This window comes from Equus caballus, chromosome 6 (assembly GCF_041296265.1).
Source record: "Equus caballus isolate H_3958 breed thoroughbred chromosome 6, TB-T2T, whole genome shotgun sequence".
Classification (NCBI taxonomy): Eukaryota; Metazoa; Chordata; class Mammalia; order Perissodactyla; family Equidae; genus Equus; species Equus caballus.
Genome location: NC_091689.1, coordinates 3,663,012 through 3,687,071, shown reverse-complemented (window position 1 = coordinate 3,687,071; position 24,060 = coordinate 3,663,012). Strand labels below are relative to the sequence as shown.

The 24,060-nt window shown below is 37.3% G+C and overlaps 1 protein-coding gene across 27 annotated transcripts in view; it reads left to right on the top strand.

Moving 5' to 3' along the window:
* The window catches only part of IKZF2 (IKAROS family zinc finger 2), a 155,344-nt gene that overhangs the window by 9,673 nt on the left and 121,611 nt on the right, over nt 1-24,060 (top strand). The window contains exon 1 of one of the 27 annotated variants that reach the window (XM_070269152.1): nt 7,166-7,241. The gene's annotated coding sequence lies outside the window, so the exon portion shown is untranslated. 27 annotated transcript variants of the gene reach the window in all.

The following is a 24,060-nucleotide window of genomic DNA, read 5'->3' as shown; positions in this document are numbered from 1 at the left end:
CGCTAAATTGCTGTGTGACCTTAGGCGTGTTACCTCAGGTCTCTGAGCTCCAGTTTCCTTATTTGTAGAATGGGGATAAGGAATACCTACCTCCAGTGGGCTGTTGTGAGGTTTAAATGAGGCAATATATGCAAAATGCTTAACACAGTGCCCAGTACATGCTGAGATCCAATGAATAATCTTGCTGCCATCACTCAGAGCAGTCAAGTTATTTTTTCATCGACCCATGACTCATAAGAAAAAGGGTTTATTTTCAAATCCAGATCTGTTTGAAATTCAAGTCTTTTGCTCTTTCTTTTTTACTACATAGGTCTGTGGAACAGAGATAGGAATTTCTAATAACTTAGGGTAAAATAATTGAAGAAAAAACCTCTCATTTAAAGCATTTAGGAGATTTTGGTTAAGAAAGAAGTAGAGTGTGTCTATATGTTAGAATTTTTTTTTATTGGATTTCAACGTTCTTGAGTACAGTTTTGTGTTTTTCATTATCTGTAAAGAAAATCATTGCTTACCATTGGTGCTCCAAAGACACTGGTCGTTAAGAATGGAAGAAAGCAAAGTTCTCTTAATAGAGCAATTTATCCATATCTAGAATCAAGTTTTCCTTAGAAAAATCTGCATCTAAAATTTCACCTTATATGACGCTTCTGGTGGTACCACACATTCTCATTTGATGATACCCAGTCAGGCCTGATTGTTGCTAATTGTGCATTTTGGAGGTAGTAGTTGAGGTGTTTTAAATTTGAAGTAAGTTTAAAATATAGTTATTACTTACAGCATCTGACATGTTGCTGTATTGTTCTAGTTGATTAATTCAACAAATATTTATAGTCTACGTTTTATATGCCAAAGATGGATAGTACCCCATGCCTGTCCTCTAGAATCTCACGCTAGTTTGAAGGCGTACATCTCAACAGGGCATTCTACTGTGGTCTGCTCAGCGGCCTGATTGTTATGAGGAGTGGGGGACGATACTAGTTTGCGAAGACTTCCTGGAGGGAGAGGCTGCTTAAGTTGGGACTTATTTAATCAACAGGATTTGGGAGAGAAGTGGAAGGTTTTTTCAGTAGACGATGCACCCGCAATGGGAGATGAGAAATGACGCGAGATGTTCTGGGAAATACAAGCAGCTTGGTATTTCTAGAGTGTAAAGTTGGAGTTGAGGAATTTGTGGCCAGAGATGACTCTGGAGAATTGATCAGGGCAGGATGATGGAATATCTTGTATAAGGGCAAACTTGGATTTCGTTTTCAAGGGAGCCGAGGGTTTTAACAAAGCAGGTGACGTCCGTCTTTTGATTAAAGTGGGTCACACTGGCTGCCGTAGGGGGAAGAAGATTGTGGATGGGGACTAGGCTAGAGGCAGGGCCTTCTTTAACAGGCTGTTGCAATGAGTGAGTGAGAAGTCAGGAGAGCTAGTGGTAGTGGGGATAAAAAGACGGAGAAGGATTTGGGAAATTCTCAATAGCTTATAGTGGACAGGACTTAGGTAATAGGGTTGAGGAAAGGAAGTTCATGATGAAGATCTCTAGATTACTGGTTAGATGGTGGTAGGTTCCATCAGGGAAGATAGGAAATACTGGAGCAGGTTTCCAGGAAAAGACGTAGTTTAGTTTAATTCTGGATATGGAGAGTTTGAAGCACCTGTGGAGTCTGGGAGAAGCTAGTGATGAGGGAGGTGGATAGATTAGACTGAAGTGTGAATTTTCCTAATGAAGGAAATCTAATATGTAGCTTGTGGTGTGGTTTCTTTGCTCCTGTTTTACTTTAACGATAGTTTGGTATTTCTTAAAAATTCCTGCCTAAGTAATTCTCAGCATTTGATCAGTGACCTTATTTCCCCATTTGCCCCAATAAATCAAAATTCTCTATTGAAATGTATGAGCACAGGTTTTAATGAACTCTCTTTGCTTAATGGAGTCCTGTTATGCCAGTTTCAGAGGCTGGGTTAGTGATGGGATTGACTCACTGATTTTTAAACAAAATATTCCAGCCCTTCTCTTTAAAATTGTTTGGTATGTTTAACAGCATAACTTTTATGGTTATATATTTAAAAAAATCATAAGGCTGATGTCTGCCATATAATCCAATGCCTCTACTGTAATGATTTGTCTTTATTCTGTAACCTATTTCTTTATAAGTAAAAATGTAATTTAAAATATATGAGGAATGATTTGTTAGCTAAATACTGTCCAGTTCTGCCACATTAATAACCAAGGAATTTAATACTTTACCCAGAACCTTTTTGGAAACTTTGAGATAAAGGTACTCACATGATATATATTATTTGAAAATGAATTGGTACACAATTTTTAAAAAAGTATATAATATTGTGCCCATTGGGGTAATATTACTTAGATGGAATATTGTGGTGTAGAAGACGTCTTGACATAATTAACATATTTGTTGCTGCAAAATATCTATTATAGAACTCCATCTTAAAAATGTAAGCTCTTATTTCTCAAGACGCCGTGGAATTCCAGATGAATGTTAATGATGGAAATACTTCATCTGAGATTTCCTGTATGTGGAGATTCAGAACTCTCTAGAGAGATATTTTTCATCTTTCAATCATTGATCTAACAAACATTTATTAAGCACTTACTTTGTCTGATTCACTGCTGATGCTGGGGTGCAAAAAATATGTTAGGTTTTTTTGTAGCAAAGATTGTTATCTTTCAAGGTCTAGATGAATTCTTATTTTATTTGAGCTATTAATAATCCTATTGCATTTAGAAGCAAATAAGTGTGATGTGCTTATGATGATTTATATCCATAGTACATGATTGAATTGCTTCTCACATTTTACCACAGAGTTTTTCAAAAGTGTGTAAAATTGAAGATGCACAATGAAACAGAGATGAAAATAAACCAACTTTTGAGATAGGCTTCCACAGGATGATAGTTCCCCAAGAAATTTTTTATAATGCAGGATTTGGCCCTCAAGAGTTCTGAAACTTGATTGACAGCACACTTAGAGTGGATCCATATCTCAGGGTTAACTCCCTTTAAACACATTTACAAAATTGATATTGAAAACCTGAATGCCAGTATAGGTCTATATCTTGATTAAAAATAAAACAAACAAAAAACCCCCAACCAACTAACATAGGATCTGGATCACTCCAGTTGGCTTGACCAGATCATTTTGTTCTTGTGAACTGACCTATATGGGTAATCAGTGAAGGCTATTTGGTAAGCAGGAAATCTGAACAAAGGGAGCCAGTTATATAATTCAGATGTTTAATGGCATCAGAGTAAGAGAGCCTGATATATTCAGCATCACAATAGAGATAGCATTGCCATTTGGATCATTATGGTTGAAGTCCTTTGTCCAATTTTTTCTCCCTTGAATGGACATGGATTTAGATTCCCTAGATATAGGTTCAGCCAAAATATTTCTGACAGTCATTTTTTTTTCTTGGCTTCCTTGTGTAAATCCCCCAGATTCAGTCTTTAACTTATATTAATACATGTAACCGGGTTACAACCAATTCTTGCTGGCCATGATCCATTCATTGTCTTTAATGTAGTTTTACATCTCTGCTTTAGAGTTTTCTCTTTTTTTTTTTATTTTTTGAGGAAGATTAACCCTGAGCTAACATCTGCTGCCAATCCTCCTCTTTTTGCTGAGGAAGACTGGCCCTGAGCTAACATTGGTGCCCATCTTCCTCCGCTTTATATGTGGGATGCCTGCCACAGCATGTCTTGCCAGGTGGTGCCATGTCCACACCCGGGATTCGAACTGGCGAACCCCAGGCCACCAAGCAGAATGTGTGCACTTAACCACTGCACTACCGGGCTGGCCCCTCTGCTTTAGCAGGTTTTTAAATGTTGATTTCATAGCTTAACTCTATGAAGCAATCTTTTTTCTTTTTGATTTGATTTTTCCTTTTTCTCCCAAAGCCCCCCGGTTACATAGTTGTGTATTTTTAGTTGTGGATCCTTCTAGTTGTGGCATGTGGGATGCCGCCTCAGCATGGCCTGATGAGCGGTGCCATGTCTGCACCCAGGATTTGAACTGGTGAAAGCCTGGGCCGCCGCAGCAAAGTGCGCGAACTTAACCACTCGGCTATGGGGCCGTTCCCCCCCTTTTTTTTTTTAAGATTTTATTTTGAAAGCAATTTTATAATGCACAGGAATGTTGATGGGTGGTGTGGTCAGCAGTTTAAGAGGTCTTAATATCCATTGCAGATGAAGATGGAAAATAGTACTGCCACCTGAGAAAGACAGCTGACGTTCGTTGGGGACCTAGAAGAGCTTCTAGTTTGTAGGTCGGGAGGAACAAACATCACGCTAGTTTCATGAAATCATTGAAGCAGCCTGACTACAGCACATGCGATCTTATAGAAAATTACAGTATTTTAGGTTAGTTCATAGGGAAGCCTATCTTAATTACTGAATATGAATTTAAGAATATTTTTCAAAGCATGCAGCTTTATTTTGGGGCCACACATTGATTTCAAAGAAGCCGATCGGAGATTTTCCGGGTGTGACTCTTTGAGGACAGTGACCATGCTGTGTGTCTTCATCCCCAGTATACAGTGTCATACTGTGGCGTTGTTGGAGCCCAGGAATTATTTGTTGAATTAAGCAACTACTTATGATTAGCATATTGCATATGCATTTAAATAATGTGCTTCTGACATATTTGAAGAAATTTGGAAACTTGATGTTGTAGTTGTTGAAGTAATTCTGAAGTCCTGATTTCCTTGTGATTTTCTCTGTTTGGGTATGCCTTTATTTTAACCATGTCTTACTCTAAAAAGAATTTTGTAATCTTCAGATCAGCCCCAAAACGTGATCTCCGAGATTCGAAACAGCTCTTATGTTTTCTGATTCTGTACAGTTATGTTCAGTGGAATCCAAGTTAATGTAAATGTTTCCGTGAATATTTTATAGTCGTCATCATCATCTTCATTACTAATATCTTTATAAAGCACGTTTAGAGTTTACAGATTGGATTCCACATACTTAGAATTTCAAAACCAGTTCTCTATCACTTATTTAAAACTGCTTTTAGTAGCATGTACAAAATGGAATGCTTCAATTAGCTTTTCATATGCACTCCAGATATTTTGAGGAGCATATAATTAATCAGTGTAAAGTCACGTTCTAATAAATTAACATTCTGGGTGTCTACACCTTTGACATTTTTGTCATTGCTCTCTCATACTCATGGAAGCTGTAGTTCTGTGTACCCCTGACATGTCAGTCCTACCTGCTTCTCACTAAGACATCAGTACGCAGGGCTTGTTCATATTTTGGAGTGTTGGGGTACTACATTGCTCCGTTGCCATTGAATTAACCTTAAGAATTTCTGGTTGAGTTGTAAAGAGGTACCATTTCTTCTACAACTATATAAAGCATTTCTTTTATGGTAATTTTCAAAAAGATCCTTGTTGTTTAAAACATATACATTTTTAACAAGTAATATTTACCTCAGGAAATATGTTTCTTTAATAAGCTATGTCTTACGCATCTTTTAGTCAGACTTAGGTCAATATCCTTATTATTCCAGATGGTCTAATATAGATTTCTTATTTTCAATACATTTGTTACCTTTTTGACTGAAAAGTCGCATTTTTATACCTTTTAGGGCTGAGGATATGTTTATTTTCTGATTGAAATAGGTCCATTTATTTCTATTAGATTGCTTAGGTCATACTTATATCACCTACGGCTTAGAAATTGGCTATTTAAGAATTTTTAGGCATTGAAAATAGGTAAGCAGTACCTGATCATTTTTTAGAAACTACTTTAGAATTATAAGCACTTTAAAAACAGATTCAAATATAGTATTTTGAATATAAGATGAATTCTATTATATTGCTGAATGTTTGCAAAATATTTGAATGCAGTAGTAGATTTTGTTTGGACTTAACTAAGAACTAGGAAAAGAAATATGAGATATTTTCTGTGAGTCTGCTGTTTTTAAACTCTCAAAATATGAATTACACACTGCCGTCTGTCTGAACTGTGACAAATTAATGACCTAATGACAGTTTTTGGATTCAGTTTTTTGGAAGCAAAAACAAAAAAGAAACACTTCCTGCCCCCAAACAAAACACAATTTAAAACTCTTTTTTTTTTACATGTTGTCACAGTAAGTCTGTTTGAGTAAAAAAATGTTGATGAATTTGAGCAGTTTAAGTTGGTCCCAGGTTGAGTACAATAGTACCAGTTTGAGTACAATAGCTGGTAAGAAATTTGAAGAGAGATTATTTTTTCAGCAAATCAGAGAAGCTATAGTTAACTAAAAAATTGCTTTCATAAAACTGTACATACAAGAATAGCATTTGTGTTTTAAAAGTGTGTGTGTGCATGTATGTGAATGCAAAGAAGAATTTAGGACAAGAGGGAAACATCAAACCATTGATAAGGGTCCACTTCAGCGTATGTGAGGGTACACGGTGTTTTGTCGCTTATTCTTAACAGTTCTGCATTATTTGGATCTTTTGCAAAAGATCTTTTACTTGTCTAATTAAAAAAAACTAATTCAGTCAACCATCTTCTTAAACAGAGTACGGAGCTAATGAGAGAGCTAATAAGCTAAATAAGAGAGCAGATGATAGCTCTGATTACATAGGTTTAACCTTGAAATTTCAGTAATATTATACACTAATGAAAATGGACCGCTGCCATTGATGATAAATACCGAAGTCAGGGTTTTATTCTCACATACAAATTCTGTCTACAGACTTATTGAATATTATTTAAGATTTAGTCTGAATATAAGGTATTTTCTTAGTTGCTGTTATACAGTGGAATTTCCAAATAAAGTCATATACTCTGAATTTTTTTTTTATGAGTGATAATCATTCATAGCATGGAATGCTGAAAACTAAGTAATGTACATGTCAGTGTATTTCTGGCAATGGTAACGGGACATTGTAACATTATGGTTCCAAAAGAAATATGAATACAATGAGTTAAAACTTATACTGGGATATTCTGTTCTACCTTGTATATGATAATCAAGTTTACATTTTCAAAAGATCCTTAGTCTCCTTTTCATGTTCATCAATTTAAAACTCCATTGAGTGTTGCTGATTTCTTACGTTAAAACTTTTAACCATACACTGTTTTTAGCAAGGCAGCTGTGGTATATTGCTAATGTGGGTAGGACCTGTGAAAATAACTTAAGGTATATGAGAGGAAAAGAGTAGAGATGTGAAGTATAGAGAACACAGAAGAGAGTTAGCTGGGGAAGAAAGAAAGAATAAAATGGCAAATCTGGAGGTAAGGGACGAGTCACAGAATTCGCTAGTGTTCGTAGATCTCCTAGACAGAGGAATAGGACAAATGAAAAATAGGATCTTTCTGTCGTTTTTTTTTTTTCTTCTTACCGAAAGCAAAGAAAAATCTGAATTTATAATTAGTCAAAGAAGCTACCTCCTTGAATGCTGAGGAATGTGGCAATAAGACTATAATGGTTTCTGGTAGAAGATAAATGGTACATATTGAGATGCAATAGGAAGAAGTGTCCTCCTTCAGATATCTGAAAGCAGGGGGTTGGGGGAGGGCAGTGTGGAAGGTGGGAACAGACAGGTTAGAACTGGAGTCCTGAGAGTTTCAGCCTAGAAAGATGGGCAGATTGAGGCAGTATAAAAATATAAAAAAGTATAAAAACCTAGAACAGATTGTTTGCTGCGTAAACTAGTCGTGTTACTGCTGGCCATCTTGGACTAATCTATTGCTGTTGTCTTTTGCAAAAGTGACTGTGTAATTCACACTGTGTGAGAGAGAGATCCTAACTGGTTATATTCCTAAATTATTACTGATGCAGTCAACTTTGGTCTTGTCCCTCTGCTGCCTTTTTACTCCACTGCAGTGGGAAAGGGGGTTGGGGAGTTAGCACCATAGACCTGCCAGAAACAGTAAGAACTTTCTCTGCTTTTTTTTTTTCCCCTCTTGGGAGCTGGCAGTGAAGAGGTGGCAAGGTGGAACTTGATATTGAGCAGAGGAGATGGGGTTTTGCATCCAGTTTTTGTTCTCTGATCTGTTGTTTTTCCATTTTCCTCCCAAAGTATCTGAGACACAAGCACCGAATGTTTCAGGAGACTTGCTTGTGGTCATACTCTGTTCAGAGATGTAGCGTCCCCAGATTGGCTTTTACTCACTGGAACAGTCTTCTAAAATTAACCTGGATAATACTGCAGTAAAAATTTATCAGACATGAGATGAAGTTTACACGTGTATTATTGTTGAAGGAAAGATTTGCTAAGCCCATAAATAATAAAAACAAGATCAGGGTATATGTTTAACTTGCCTAAGAAAACAAACTGTTTTTAAGCCTATTAAAAGTAACATTTTATTTGTAGAGATACTTTATGCTATTGCCAATGCTTTCACATCTAACATACAATGTACATACAATGTGTTCATTAAACCTTGAACTTAATATTTATTTAAACAGTCTCAGAGGAATCTACTCTTCCAGGCATTACTTAAGCGTTTTATTTTTTAGTAGAAAATAATAAATATATATTTTAAAAAATTACAGCATTGAATGAATTTTCCTCTCCCCTCCCTCTGTAGTATAAAAAAGTGAGCCCTGATGTATAACAAATGTGTGACCCCTAGATAGATGTTTCATCTCTTGGAGTCTCAGTTTGTGAAACAGGGACATTGATATCTACCTTGTCAGAGGAATGGCAAGCGTTAGAAATAGTATATGTAAGCCTCTAGAATGGTGACTGGCGCGTAGTACGTTCCCCAGAATGGTAGCTATTATTTTATTGTTAGATAAAAAGAGTATGAGAAGAACTTGAATCAAATAACTAAAAAACAGGTCCCACAAACATGTTATATCAAATAGTTGTCTAGGAAGAACATGCTTTTCGTCTGCTTTTAATCAACAATAATAAAAAAAAGTAGTCCCAAGCATTGCCAGTAAAACACAAGGTATCTATGTCACTGGACTGGCTATTTTTGCTCTTCGTCTGAGTGGTATCAGATAGTCCTTGTTTGAAAAGAAATGTGTGTGAAGATATGAGGCAATTATTAATTCTGTTGTATTCAAATCAATTACTGACGAAATGAAACTAAAATTACCTAATTAAAGCAAATCACAAATAAACCTGCTCTGTTTGTGAGGGATAGAATTGAAATGGTAATTGTGCAGTAGTAACGCGTTTCATTTGAGGACAGCAGTTCAGAAGATGCCTTTGGTGGCAGGACTTGACTGCACGGTCTGCCTCCCTTCCATCCTGGCCCAGCCCATGAATGAATGGCCCAGCGAATGATCTTTGAGCAGGGCCTTGTTTACCTGTATACTAGGTGTACTCGTGAGTGAATTCCCAGTATGGTCCTGAAGTTGCATGAATTTCCATACTCATGGTACGTGCTATGTATCTATATCATAACGCATCTCTCTGTGCTTATCAGGAATTCTCAGAACTATGCATCAGACCCCAGTAATGTCCATTTTTTCTTCTTACCCTGTGAACAATCAAGGAGAAAAGTGGATCTTGTTTTAAAAAGATTTTTATCAGGGTACATATAAACAGGCTACTTGTAGGTCATTTGGTTAAAAGGTACAGAAATCTTTGTAAATCCTAATGAGATCATTTAAAGATACAAATTTGAAGTTTAACTTTTCTTGGGTCAGAGTTACTATTAGCATAGTGACGGTGCAGTCAGTCTTTCTAACCAAATCATCCTTTTTATCCGGAAGCAATTTCTTCTCTAAAAACTAGGAAGCCTTTATCACTTCCTATCTTGTTTTATCATTACTCCATTATTTGTGTACGTCTTATCTCCGCTGTAGGACTGGAATCTCCTTGAGGGCAGGGAAAATGACAGTAACCTTAGCAGCCTGAGGGCAGGGGACAGAGCAGGACTTCAGAGCTGGACAGACTTGGATTTCTATCTTGGCTGTGCTGTGTGTTAGTCTTCATTTCTTCATTTTTCAAATAAGGAAAGTTAGTGCTTGTCTCTTGGGGTTGTTGTGAGGATTAATAAAATAACTAGAATAGCTTCTAAAGCCTAAGACATTTCGAGAAATAATTCAAGAAATATTAGTTTTTCTTTTTCACAGAAGCTCGCTAGCACACTGCCTTATACATGGTAGTCTCTCAGTTAAGAAGGTTGCCTATTAACTTTTAAATAGATTTTGAGTTCATCTGTGTTGCTTATCTGACTGGGCCCATCAGAGACCTCTCTCGGCTAGTCCTGTAGCTCATTACTCAGATTAACCCCACAGGTTTGGTCACCTCAGCACTGCGTGTGGTGAGGTACCAGAGACCAAATCACCCAGCTGGTCTTTTTACCCATAAGACAGTTTTGGAATAAATGGTCTAAAGTTAGTGCTAGCTTAGACTCCTAGCACTGTTCCTGACACGCATTCAAGCAGAATTCCACAGTGGACTAAAAGCTTCAAGTACTTAGAAGCTTCACACGGCTTCCTAAAAACACGTCTCTTCAGGTCAGTGGCACTCTAGAATATAGAGATAGATTTTATAAAAGACTTTAAAAGAGCTGTAGAGAATCTTGATTTAAAAAAAATTATATATATATATAAAGAATAAAAGAATTGAAATTCACTCCAGGACGTTTTGGTTATTTGTTGGTAAGAGGTATTGTTGAGAAAGTTTATAGTTTTAAAGTTGTTATTACTATTATTATTATTTTGACTGACTGTTTCTAATCTCCCTGCCCCACGATCTCTCACATCATAACTTGGCTGTTTAGTAGACACACATTAAAATGGGATGCAATACTGCTGTTTTTAGTCAACTCTTATCCAGTAGCTAAATCCAAAGATCGTTTAAAAACCTGTGAATCAAATGGCTCATGCTGGAAACTGTACACAGTTCTTTTTATGCTGGTTGTGAGGCCAGACTTCAATTTTCTTAGAGCAGTTGTGATAATTATCACATTTGTCCATGACGTAATTATTATAACAGTACCTAGGATCAGATACACAACATTTAAGAAAGTTTTTTTGGGGTTTTTAATCTAAATCCTTTCTTGAAATATTGTTTAAATGTGTCCAAGCAATTTTAGATGAGCAGTCCTTATCTAGTTTTACAAACATACGTTTGTAATGATTCCAGTAGCTACAAGAAATAAGGCAGTGTATTTAATAGGTTGGAGAATACCAAGTCTTCTCAATGTTTATATTGTACCAGGTCATCTTCTTAAGAAATAATCTTTTATTGCTTCTCTACTTTTGGTTTTCCATTTTTTTCTTTAACATTAGAACAAAATCGTATGCTATTTGGAAGATCCTGAAGTGTAGTTTGCTTGGCATAAGGTTCTGTAAATTAAGCCCATAACATTAAACTGGTATATATAGAAAGCAATGTACTTAATCCCAATTGAACTGAAAAGGCTTGAATCTGTATAGTAGATATTTAATGATAACAGGTCATCTGCATTTTTATGCTGAAAAGAACCCTCTGTGGTACTCAATCTGTAGTTCTCTGCTTGCTGTTTTTTTTCTTTATTGTGTGAGTGTAAAACACTTTTAGCTGCTAGCAAGTTTGTTTTTAATCAATTGAAGTGCATTGTTACCGACTTGGATGGCTCTTCAGGATGGTGGGGAACGTCAGCATCCCCCCAGATCCTTGCTTTTCAAAGGGGGACTTCATGGATGTTTTGATTATTACTATATTTTAAGGGTCATATATCTGGTTGGGCACAACTCTGGTATTTAATGCCTATTAATTGTATGCATCATTTTATCATGAAGCGTTTTATTGCTTTAAAATGCTCTCCTGCTCTGAAGTTTGCTCCTGATGAGAGATCCTGGGCTTGGTAATTAGTATTTATTTCCAAGTTTCTATTTTTACATGTTTTGATTTTCTAGATTACTAGCTATTGAGATCAAGGAAATGATCACTTTAGTTGAAATCAGAAAGCTAGAAGCTTGTGATAGAAAAGTGAGAAGTGTCTACTGCCCCTATCTACGAGGAAGAGATAGAAGCAGTGGCTTCATTGGAAGTGTTGTAATCAGTGGCGGCCAATTACTCGGTGAATGGTAAACATTTGGTATTGCTCACCTTTATCTGTTAGAAGCCCTTATGTCTCCATCTGCAGGTCCTCTTCTCTCTTTCTCAGTATGTTTCTTTAGATCCCGCAGATGCTTTGACTTTCAAATCTGTATTTGGTACTTCTTCAAACTCCACCTCCAGTTCATCAGAAACCATTGGCTCTACTTCCAAAATACATCCTGAATTCATACAGTTCTCACCATCTTCACTCCTACAACTCTAGTCTGAGCTACCATCACTTCCTAGTCCCCTAAGCCTAAAACATTGCAAAAACTTATACCTGGTCTTCCTGTCTCCATTCTTGCTACTCTCTGCCCCATAATCCACCCAATGGCCAAAGCTGAACTTTGTAAACCTAAATCAGATTATAACAAACCATTGCTTTAAACAAAAACATTTTCTGTTGAGACTAGAATAAAATTTAAAATTCCTTTTCAAAGTCTACAAGATCATAAAGGATGTGGCTTCTGCCTCCATCTATGACCTCCTCTTCCACCATTCTTCATCTTGTCCTCTGAACTCTCAAAATACCTTCCATCTTTCTTTACCTTGGACATTGCAAATTCATTCCCATTTGAGGGTCTTTGTACTTTCTGTTCCTTCTCTTTGGAATAGTCTTCATAACTTTTCCTGAAAGGCTTCTTCTTTTATTATCTCAATGATTGTCTCCTGGGAGAGGCTTTTTCTATGCACCCTAGGAAAATAAACTCCTCTCAGGCATTCTGTGACATTACTTATTTTATTTTCTTTATTATACCTAATAGTATCTGAAATTATGTAATTTGTCTCTTCTCCCAACACACACTTGAGGAACGTATGTCTTGGTCACTGATGGAGCTTCAACACCCAGAATAGAGCCAGAACATGGTAGATAATAAATGTGGGCTGAAGGACCAACTGAATTGCTATGCTGTCCCTTCCATTAGTAGAATTGTGTGTGTGTGTGCGCGCGCGCACATGCACACACCTTTATACAAACACAGTATTTTATACTGTAATATCCATTCCAAGGCTGTACTGTATATTGAGGCCCAACGTCACATGGGGAATTTAGAACAGCAATTTAAAACCTTGTCTTCTGGCTCTTGGTCTGCCGTTCCTTCCCTTACATAATATGCTCATTCCTTCTTTTCATCTATTTGTTTATTTACTCCATTTACAGCAAATATAGGGTACTTGTCTGCTCTGGAACATAGCAGCTCCTCTGGGTGTGGCTGTTCTTATGCTTTGGAGTGAGGCCCAATGGAAGTGGTTAGGAGGACTGACTTGCAAGTTACATAGATGTGAGTTCAAGTCTTGGTTCTGCTCCTTACTCTGAGGTTGAACTTTAGGGAATGGCTAATATTCGACTATTTTTCAAGTCTGTAGCCTTGGAAATGTTCCTTGATTTTCTACATTCAGTTCCCTCAGCTATAAATATTACCTGTCATAAGGTTTTAAGAAATAAATGCAATAACTCACATAAAGCTCTTGGCTCATTTTCTGGCACAATTATTTATTATTGTGTGTGGGTTGTAAATATTTGCATATGGTTTTTATACTTAGTATACTTTATACTTGTGGTTCCTATGATATTACTTGAAATATAAGTAATATCCACTCAGTCTAAAGTTATCTCTTGCCTTCTAGAGAATAAGTTTATTTTTCTGACTTGATTGTTAATAACATTTAGAACATTCTCTTCTATCAGACAAACAAACAAATAACAGGTTTGCTGTCCACAAATTTCACTGTTTCACAAGTCTATTGTGGTGTTTCACAAATCTATTTTACTTTATAATGGAACTTTATTTAGCTTTTCTATTTGATTTTATATTATACTTAATAGTATTTTAATTATTATGGTTGATTATCATGGTAATTTAATAGTCTCTTAGTACTTAGGAAAGAGAATAATTTAAGAAAACAATCAAATCTCATTTCTTTAGTTCCTAGGATGTTTTGGAAATACATATTTTTTAAGTTAGTTAATTGGGTGGAAAAATTGCATATTATAATTTTTTAGAAAGGAAAATTGATCTATCTAACCAAAAATTCTGATGATAAACTAGAACTGAAGAGAAAATGAAAACAAGTATACTATTGATTCTAAAATACTTTTATTTGGGTTGGATTGTCTTCATTCTATCACTATATGTGCATAATATAGATCAATAACGTGTTCAGAATGGGATTAACTATCTGGAAGGAAGTGGTGTTATCTAAACCCTACAGCTGGAAAATACAAGAATTAGAAACTTAATTGATTAATGCTGGATCACATCATTATCCAATGATTAAAGACTGCCAGATGGAACTGACATAATGGGGTTTTCTTTTTGGAAAATAATATCTTAATTGTAACGGCATTCCACTTGGTATTTAGTAAAAATGCAGTTCACTGAGAACACACTCAAGGTTTAGAAAGAGACCTCACCTCTGTAGCTTAGTGGTTTTGGTGCTTCTGATGCAGATTTAGGGAGATGTTTGAAATTAGGATGTAAAGCCTGAACGGCATGACTTCAGCTAATGTACTGTTTGCCCTTGACCTCTTCTCCACAACCTGCCGGTAATGATAGGTCTTTGACAAGTGTAACTGCCTTATGTCCACTTTATTTACAGTTTTTATAGCTAATGAATAATCAGAAAAAAGTCCATCAGGACCTGAGAGTTTAGCTCTGTCACAGCAATTTACAGATGGTGCGTGCTGTGGCTGTTACAAACCATGCCCTATAGTAGCATTTGATGTAAGTAGCTGCTCACCATTCTGTATTGTGGTTGGCGCTGGAGAAATAGAAAATTGGTCATTTCCCGGCAGATAGTGGTAAGTTTCAATTCAGTCAGAATGCTGTATGTACTGTGATAGGTTTATAATTATTACCCAAAGATTGATGGTTTTTTGGTGAGTGTAAATTTGTGCAGCAGTAATCCATTAAGAAATCAATAATCATTCCATTCTGATGTGTAGTTCCTATTCACTGTTATAAATGTGTACCCAGAGCTGAAACCAATGCCTTTTTTTTTTTGAAATTGTAGTTGACACTATTGGAAATGAGGGGATTATTATAATTTTTTTTTCTTCAAGCCGATTCTTTTACTTTGCTTTGTGTTCTCACGCCCCATTTGGCCTACCTAATGGAAGGCTGCGTATTTTCTTAACATTAAAAAATTTATTTAGACCTCTTCTAATGTTTCTGCCTCCTTTCTTCATCTTTTACTTCGTTGTTTAATGATGGCAAATTATTTGTAAGTTGAAAGTGCCTCAGTGTTTCTTTGTGCAATGTGGAGGTGATTTATTCCCAAATCTGTGTTGTCGGAAAGTGGTAGGTTCTTCCCTTTAAAAATAAAGTTTTAACCTTAAAGCTATAATCCTCCGATAAAAAACTAATCTGAAATTTACTTATTACTGCTCCATACTCAGCACTGTGCTAGATGCCATTCAGGTAAGCTGGGATTAGATGACATTGACCCTGCTCTCAGAAGAGCTTATATTTTAGAGAAAGAGAGACTGAAATCAGCCCAATTAACATAAGGATGTGGAGAAGAAGAAGAGTAGTGGGGGAAATGTCAGCTCTGAAACCATCAATTACGCAAGTTCCGAGCTGGGACTTTGGTGTTAGGGCATGTTAGTGCTGGGATGATGGGGTGTGGGTGGTGAGCTTCGTCCCACAGGGGATGTGGCCAACGTTACAAAATTCTGCCCTGGTCGAGGGCAGAAGAGTCGTCTAAAGAAAGACTCTAAATAAAAGTGATATAGGAACAGAGTATAAAGTTAGAAGAGTAGAGAAGGATATCAAATGAAGAGTAAAAGCCACACTGCCCATATCATCCCGGTCTTCAGTTTTTTAATTGTCATTCCATAATTTTTCAGCATATTCTAGCACATTCAGTATAGTGCTAATTCAGTGAGAATATAGACCTCTACGTCTAATATTTTTTCCTTTTCTTTTAATACAAATGGGATTACTCTCTGCATACTGGCTTAGTAGCTTGATTTTTCATTTAAGGATTTCATTTTTTATATCAACACTTTGTTCTTGGGTCCATATAATTCTATTATATGTTGAGGATACTTAACGAGTCCTTCACTGATGAGCATGAAGTTTCTTTCGGGGTTTTGCTGTTACATAAACAGTGTTACAGTGAAAGGCCTTTTCCACCCATTTACCTCAGGATACTTGACTATAGATTTGCTATGTCAAGAAGTCTGTGCAGTGACCATTTTGGTGGCTAAAGTGTGGTCAAATTGCCCTTTGAAAAGGTTACCAATTTACACTACAAGTAGTTTGTGACTCCCTGTTTTATCACCTTCGACAAAACTGAATTTCATCAGTTTTGGTTAATCTGATGGGGGAAAGTAGTACCTAGGGATATTTGACATTTCTTAATTATGGTTACTTACGCATTATTTCATATGTTTGTTGGTGGGAATGTGTGTTGAATTTCTGTCCCTGAAGAACATTTCTATTTTAGCACCTGGGAGAAATTATAATTAAAAACTCTGTTAAGAAGTAGGAGAAAGGAAGAAGGAAAGATTTTATTTGGGGTCCATGTTTTGAGGCAGAGTTAATGGCAACAGACTGATCATTGATGTTAAGTAAAAACTCCCAAATATTAAATACTCTACAGTAGAAGATGTAGCAGTTATTTCACCTATCCACCTTGGTAAATCACATATGAAGCCCTTCCAAGATATTTAGCACAGCACTTCAATAAAGTTTCAGAGGGTAACAAAATCTTAATTGTTATACCATGAAACCTAGCCATTCATGTAGCAGCAATTCTTTTAGGAGAAAAGAGTGTGTATCTAAAGAGTAGAAATAGCAAGCAAAGAATACAGAAAGAAAAATAAGGCTTTACCAAAAATTACTTGATTAATTATATTTAAGGTGCTAGGTGAGGTATAAGGGGTACCTTATATAAGGTGTAAGGTGATAAGGCACTTGTAGGACCCGATTTCTCCTTTCCACGACTGGTGGAGATCTCTGAGCTTGTCAGTTGATAAGCAAGTTGAATTGCCTGGAAACTCAAAGCCTAAGTCTACTCCTGAGAAAAGTCAAGTACTCTTTGTTTTCTTGCATACTTTTTCAGGAAACTACTAGGTTTGGACTTGCCCTGTGTTTTACTCCCATGGGAAACTGAAATATACTTGAGAGCAGAGAAATTTCGTTGCATGACATATATGTTTTTCATGAAATATTATGCTGGATCCAAATGCGTTGTGTAGTTTTGTAGCTCCCAGTCTGTCCCAAGAACTAGATTGTTGGCAGTCTGTTAAAGAATTTGCTGGAGGTTTACCAAGGACCTGGGCTTGTTGTTTGACTCAAAGAGAATCCTGAGGTAGAACAAAGTTGTACCTCTTTCCCTTTCTTCCTTCCTCAGAATGGTGGTTTGAGGATGTAGCTAATCCATCCTCTGCTTTTTGCCTGTAAAATCGCATTTAAAAATAGCAGGCTTCTGGGGCTGGCCCCATGACCTAGTGGTTAAGTTCGGTGCACTCCCCTTTGGCAGCCCAGGTTTGGTTCCTGTGGACCTCCAGCACTTGTCAGCAGCCATGCTGTGGCGGTGACCCACATACAAAATAGAGGAAGATTGGCACAGATGTTAGTTCGGGGCAAATCTTCCTCAGTAAAATGAAACAAAACAGAACAACCCAGCAGGCTTCCAAGTTCTCTTCTGGGGCTACAACTTTGTGTGTGTGTGTGTGTGTGTGTGTGTGTGTACGTGTACCCGTGTCATTCCTCTCACCACTGAAAATAATTCTGGTGAATCAAACACTTACTTGGGAGGGACTCCAGAGGTCAATTAGAACAACTTCCTGAACAAAGCAAGACTGTCCTTGACGGCGTGCATGACAGGTGGTCTCTGGTATTTTGCTTGACCACTTCCGGCTCTAGAGGAAGGAAGCTCCCTGTTGCATTGTCGATTAGCTCTGATTCTTAGAAAGTTCTCCCTTATATTGGGCCCTCATCTGCTTCTCTGGGATGTCCTGCTTGTTGCTAAGACATAAACTAAATCTCTAAGGGGAGTTTTAGATGCTTTGTTCTGCAGTAGTGTTTGTAGATTAGGTTTTCATGTAGGGTTTTGAGTTTTGCATTGGCCCTCGCGTTTGACTCTCATAATCTCTTCTGAGGAATGATGCCACAGGTCTAATGCTTTGCATGTATGTTTCTTTCTCCCATCTTCCCCCAAACAACTATAAGTTAACCATCTAAGTATGGTTAAATAACAAATAACCAAAAACTCTGGCTTTATTTTCAGTAATTTACATCTAATCAGTGTTACCTTTAGTTATTTTACCCTTAAATAGCTTTTGTCTTTTATTTGAGAATTCAGATTAAATTATAGGTAAGATGGTATTTTGCCTGAAAGCTACGCATGTTTTGAAGACAGAAACCCACTGATGATGTTTCCATTTCAAATGGAATGCAGAATTTTGACATTGTGCATAGATGTTTTAGCAGTTACTATGTTACTGTAGAACTTGACTTAAAAGTGGGACTTAGAAGTGAAGAGGCATATAGAAAGATGATGCGAAACTCATATAAGGGAAATGGGATCATCTTTCAGGGATTCCTTTAGCTTAGGATGTGGAAACTTACCAGAATTTTCCAGCCGAAATTTCTTAATGAAAGATTTCTTGGTGAAAAAGATGAAGTGGGGTTCTAGGCATCCTCGTTTGTTCCTCAGAGGACGTTAGCAATATTTGAATGGGCTTATGACTTCATATTTCTCCCTTGCCTGATTGGCAGTTTTACTGTGCCTTTATTGGATTTACTGTTGTAATTGGATATGGAATTGTGCTGGGAAGCATACATTTCAATATGTGCACCTTCGCAATCTAAATCGTTAGGATGGTGACTCACTCACATTTAACAGGGAAATTAGCTGGCTTTGTCTTTGTGTGAACATTTGGGGAGGAGCTGACCCTAGCTTCTGAGAGACAGCAGTGTTCCAGGTTGCCTGTGGCAAAACCCAGTCGTGTGGAGGGTGGGAATTTTTCTTGATTAACCAGGCTAGGTTTTGTCAGACACGGCTTTGCTTTATTTTGGAGAAGTAGCTAATTAGGGGATTCACTGGCTGAGAAATGACTGGATATACGTTTAGGAAATATATTCGCCCATTTGATTATGCCACTGCAGATTTAATAAGGGTGCTTCAGCAAGTTCACATAGTACCAGTGGGTCTCCTGTCATGGCAAAGGACGTTATGAAATTCTTGGGAAAGAGTAATCCGCACAACCAAGTTATTTTAAAAATAGGTGCGTCGTAGAACCCTGTTTCCCAAACTTGCTTGATCATAGGAATCATCTGGGTTCCTTGTAAAACTAGGCCCACCCCTCACCCCAGGTGTACTGAATCAGAGTCTTCGAAGAAGGAACCTGTGACTTTGTGATTCTGATGATCAGGCAAGTTTAGGAAACACTATCAAATAGTATAATATATGGTCATCCCTCCATATCTGCAGGGGATTGGTTCCAGGACCCCCCATGGATACCAAAATCTGTGGATGCTCAAGTCTGTTAGTCTTCCCTCTGTATCCCTGCATGCAGGGCCTTCGAAAGAACTGCACTGGGAACAAAGACAGTGGTTGCTCCAAGGAGCTAGGGAATAACAGGATGTTACCATTAAACACTAAAATGTCCCTTACTTTTCAATGATGATATAAGAATATGACTGAACTGTATCCTTAGGGTTTGCAGGGGGTAGGAGGGTGGAGGTTGCTCCTTAAAAAAAACCAAACTAAAAATGTAAAGATATGTTACATTGTTTTATTGCAGTAGGCCAAAGGTCTTCACTCTTTCTTTCTTTTTCTCCACCTGCCTTTCTTTGGTCATTTTCCTTTTTCTTGACCTTCCAGGTCATTTTGTTTGGGACATTTTGTAAAACCATGTGCAACATTTTCACGCTGCATATTATAAGACTGAATATTTCTTCTCTCCACTTGTCTCTCAGTTGTATTCCTTCAGCCTGTTTACGAAAAATAGACACATGTTCCTGTTTCAGCCAGGGAGCTGTGCATCTGTTGACACTTCAGAAATAATCAGTTTAGATTGCAACAGCTGATTAGTGCTTGGTTCTAACCAAACTGGGAAGGAACTCTTAAGAATGGTAACAGATATTATTCTATTAGTTGTGTCTACAAAAATGTAATAATGATCGTTTTAAAGCAATGCTGTGGTTATAAAAGGCCTTTGTTAGAGTTATATTTTTCTTTATTGTACTTCAAAGAAGCTGTCAAAACATTTAGTGACCAGTCTGCCAAGAGTAGTTATTCCAAGAGTAATCACAAAAATTTCATTAGAGTTCTTTCACTTAAAGCAGCTCTGAATGTTAGAAAAAATATTGGTGGAATTCCAGGAATATCGTATATGATTAGCTGAACACTTTCACAGGGTCTCCAGCTTCCACGCTGAATTACTACTGAATGTACGAAATATAGCTAATGGTGTCAGCATGGCACCCAAGTACTGATTTGCCTCAGATAGGAAGCCGTATCCCCATGAGCTGGAGCCAAAAGGAAAGAAGAGATGCACCTTTTAAATGCACTTGTGCAAATGCTTGCCTAGTTGACCTTATATTTCTCCAGTAGTCTGTAGAAATAGACTAGAAATAGAATCAGAGAACATAATAGAATTGATAGAAATAGTAGAATAGGTAAAAATAGAGTCATAAAGCATAAAACTGATTTATAGAATATCGGATAATTGTTATCTAAATAGTGAGTATTTATTCAATATGTACTTTATGAAAAATACTGTGTATAGGACAAAGAAGAAGAATGCATTCTTCCTTTAAAGAGAATGAAATTTAGCATAGAGAAATCATAAATAAATAAGAAATTAAGTATCAGTTGAATATTTTAGATGTAAGTTGGATACATTCAGGCAAACATAACACGGTTTCCCAATCACATCCATATAATTAAGGCAGAGGATACACTGATTTCTTAGGAAAAATTGGAGATCATCTACTTTCTAGTTATATTTATAGAATTAACCATTTCCTTTCTGTAGTCTTGTCGCCGATTTCTGTAATACATATCTGCCATTCCCTTTCCTCAAAACCTTTGTGACTCCCCTTACCCATGGGGAGTTATAAAGAGCTGTATTACCTATAAAGAGCTAATAAGCTCTTTAGCGTTTTGTACTACACCCTTTATTAAACAACTCAATCTATCTTTGTATCTTGGTCTCTTGAAATTCCGTTACACATACACTGTGCTTCAACCACAGACACTTGTCATGTCTTGAACATAACAAGTTCTTTCATATTACTTTATTTTTGCATAAACTCTTCCCTTTTCCTTGGATTTTTGTCCTTTTTTCTCAACCAGGCAAACCCGCAATCCTTTTTAAAGACCAACGGTTACTGCTTCTTTGAAACTTTAGTTACTCCCCTGTATTCTTGTAGCACTGAGTATGTACATATCTCTATTACAGTGTTTATCTTATTCTCTTGTTATTGTTTTATGTCTGTCTCCTACATTAGACTTTGAGATCCACTAAGGCAGAGACTGTCCTATTCATCTCTGAACCTGTTGTCTTGCCACTGTACCTGCCATGGAGTAGGTATACCCTTCTCCATGAATGCCTAAGGGAGAATGAATGGGCTCTCATGAAGTGGCTGGGGGTGGGAGCTGCCTTGGAGGAAAGAAAGATGGAGATGGCTGCTTTAACTGGGGGGAAAAGAGAGAGAGATCAAGCAGTAACGGCCAGTTTTGATCTGATTTCACCTGCCCTTATGTGAACAGGATGCAGTAGGGATAAGAATAGGATGGTGCCCTCTGAACCCAGATTTGTAGAGATAGTCTTACACTTAGTGCTCAAGCCTGTTCAGGCCTTGCTTCACGCTTATTCTTGTAATTAGGAGCTGGCCAAGATGCATACACCTGTAGCTGGGCCTCATAGTAGGCTAGAGTATTAAGTAAAAGTTCCTATGGACTTCCTTATATGTGTCATCTGTAACAGAATAATAACAGTGGTACACTCTTTCTTTTTTGTCCTTCTCATATTTCTTCTGTCTCACATTTGCATCTATCCTGTTTGTGCTGGCTCATGGGTTTAGACTTCCAATGAAACTCCCTCTGGATAAACCTAGGGAACTTTGTTTCGGCTCAGTCACATGCCATTTGTCAAGCTGACCTATATCATTAAAAAAATGAGGTTGTGGTGGGACCGGTACTTAGAATGCAGGAAGAGGCATGCCAGTAGTGCCCCCGCAAAGGTTAGGTAGATAAGCTAGCTTTAGCGAAGTATCTGAATTGTCTTTGGGCCCCTTTTGCTGTTCTTTCTTCTTTCTTAGCACTCTCCTTTAGAAACCCACTTCCCTTGTTTGACGTTTCTTTGCTCCTTCACTGTCCCACTCGGTCCTTCCTTCCTTTTAGGGCTGCATCATTCCGATATATGTCTCTGCATCTCTCTTCATCCAAATCAAAACCTATCTATGGCACTAGGAACCCTTTTTTGCTTTCTGTTCCATCATAGAACAATTCAAGGAAACTCATTCAAGCTGAGATTTTAGAGAGCGACATAGTTTAATAGATTCCTGTTGTTTTGTAGTAGCATATATGCTTTAATAGAGGTTTTTCTAGAAATCAGGTCTCAAGTCATTGTAATACATTTCTAATAATGGGAATTTCAGGCATCAGATCACACTGGAGGGTATGGAGGAGAAGGTTAGGACTATGAATATTATTTTTGTTTTCTGTCAAATGAATACTGTTAAAGTGAGTGTCTGCCCAGCTCAAAAGTAGTACCAGACCTGAGTGGAGACTTCTTTTCATGCATAGAGGATATCAGCACTGAAGACTAACTCTGTGGTTAAAAAAGTGTTAGAGAATATTAGGATCTGGAAGTGACACCCTGGCCATTCTTTGACCCTGTGGCAGACAATTTTTTCGTAGGGAAAAAATTCTTAAGTGGCGTCTATAAAGCCATACAAGAGCTTGAGCTAATCATAAGATTTGAAAAGACTTTTTTCAGTTTGTTGGTTTTGGCATTGTTTACTTTTGCTTTAATATAAGGAACTTATGGTTATAGTTTTATAAATACAGAACACGTTTACAAATGCCTGTGAATACTGCATAACATGAACTTGATAATCTCAGACCAGAGGCCTCCACCTGCCCTCCCTTGGGACAAGCAGTGCTCAGTGCCGTGGAGTGTGCAAAAGGTGTATTCATTTACTAATTCCTACACGTGTCGAAAACTCTGCCATGGAAGAGAATTTCAACTGTTTTGATAAAGCCCCTATAAAAACCACAGCTTCCGAATATCTATAAAGGTGAAAATGCCACAGCTATGAAAATATATTTTACAAAAATATGCCAAACCTTTCTATTTTGCTATCTAACACATTTGTCAAAGGAAGAAGGGAAAACCTGGGCAGATGGAAGAAACAGAGCAAGAAGCCCTTAGTAAAGCAGGGATTGCCTGGAAGGCCATTTATAAGCCACTTTCTTTTTTATTAAGAATGTACTTTTGTTCTGTATCTTGATTATGGTAGTGGTTACATGAATCCATACACGTTGTAGAACTGAATGCTAAAAGGAAAAAAAAATGATTTTTTGTATGATAATTTAAAAAATAAAATGATGGAATAAAAGAGTGCACTTTTCATTTGAAACCATGGTAAAATGATGGTTAAATTTCCAGAATAACAAATGGGAAAGACTTATTTAATGTGACATTTATCTGATTGATAGTATTAATAATGTTATGCAAAATAACCATTTATGAGGCAATACCTTTCCAGTCACAAATCAGAACGTGAGGAATACGTTTTTCCCCATAGAGTCAGGAGTGAAGAGCAGAGCTGTGGCGAGTGGAGCTCTGGTGGTGCTGGTGATAAATGCAGTTGCAGCGACTGTGGTGCTAGAGGTGGGGGCTTAGGCCCAGAGCTGGAAGAGGACTGGCTGACAGTAATGGTTAAAGACCCTGCCCTAGCAGGGCAAGGGTCTTGATTATTGAGCAGTCATCAGTTCCTTGATGTGCCTAACATTTTACACACAGTAGATGCCCAATAACTAGTGACTAGAAGCTGGGACCTAGGATCTGCCTAGATTCAAATCCTGGTGCACTT